We start from the raw sequence: 1,268 nt of genomic DNA, 5'->3' as shown, positions 1-1,268 counted from the left end.
GTACAAAGAAAAAAGACCTTGGAAGTGGTGGTCTCTTTTTAATAGATTAGACTTCTTGTGCTTATCATTATCAAATATTAGGTTTGTGCAGATTCCAAGATCGGTAAACTCTTTTGTTGATATATTAGCAAAGAAAGGTGTGGATACCGCTACTTCTTTTTTGGCCCGATTTAGTTTGGGCTAAAAAGATCCTTTCTTCTGTTTATGATTTGAAGAACTTTGTGTGTGTTATATCTTCTCAATATGTAAAATGGGTTCATTGCAAAAGTCTTCTTTGTTCTTATCTCAAGAATATGCTTCTATTTTGTAACTTGTTTTCTTTGTTTAGATGTAATATGGACTAGGTTTTTACACTTATCATTCTCTAGCTAGGTTGGGTGTATTGGAGGAGTTTAGTGACTTGAAATTATTGCTGGAGTTTGATAAGCTTTTCCTGGATTTGTAATAAAATTATTTATTTTGCTGATAAAAAAAATATACACCCACACACACACACACACACTTGAAACTCATTTCAATATTAATGTCGATGTTATAGACGATGTTATAGACTGCCAACACCAGCCTTTTTTTATCTAGCTATAGCTTGAAGATCCTCGTGATTGCCTTAGATGCAGCAGAGGATGGGTGTGAGCTGTGAAAGCACAAATTATTAAGCAAATAATTTGTACCAGTGTACAATTCATATAAATAGATTGTCAACAATAATGAAAGGTAAATGTAAAATGAGAAAAGGAAATAAAATACTAACCGTCCATTTTTGAAAGACAAGCACCTCGAGACCAGAGAGGATCAATAGATGGTGCTGGTGTAGCTTGAGGATCATCAGCAGGAGGTGCTGAAGCAGGCGAAACCGTAGGTGGTGCTGAAGAATGATGATCTATATGAGGTACTGTGGAAGAGGGAATACCAGAAGATGGAGATAAAGGAGCCGACTGATAAGGTAGAATCGGCAATGCCTTTGCCTCGAGTGCCACGTCCTCTGCCTAATTAAATGTCTAAAAAATTATGAAATTTATACCCGAATAAATTTCTAAGGAAAAGAAAAAAGAAATTTACACCCTACTAACTATAACAAATTATGTAAATTTCTAATTGACGGGTAACTAATTAAATGTCCGTTATTTCAAAATTTCTAACTCAATTACTCTAACAAATTATGAAATTTATACCCAAACAAATGTCTAATTACATTAATTTTCTAACTATCGAATTCTAAATTTCTAACTACCAAATACTAATTTAATTTTTAAAATTAATTAAACTAA

At 33.0% G+C, this 1,268-nt stretch overlaps 1 long non-coding RNA gene across 1 annotated transcript; it reads right to left on the bottom strand.

The window, feature by feature from the left end:
• Positions 1-438: 438 nt before the first annotated feature.
• On the bottom strand, positions 439-972 carry LOC149498360 (uncharacterized). The gene is made up of 2 exons (XR_016319703.1): positions 752-972; positions 439-634 (listed from the first exon to the last, which is right to left on the bottom strand). It is a non-coding gene; the product is annotated as an uncharacterized LOC149498360 (long non-coding RNA).
• Between the last annotated feature and the right edge of the window lie 296 nt (positions 973-1,268).

Source organism: Jatropha curcas, chromosome 2 (genome assembly GCF_041381405.1).
Source record: "Jatropha curcas cultivar XTBG-Jc1 chromosome 2, XTBG_Jcur_1.0, whole genome shotgun sequence".
Taxonomy (NCBI): domain Eukaryota; kingdom Viridiplantae; phylum Streptophyta; class Magnoliopsida; order Malpighiales; family Euphorbiaceae; genus Jatropha; species Jatropha curcas.
This window is presented reverse-complemented; position numbering and strand designations above follow the sequence as displayed.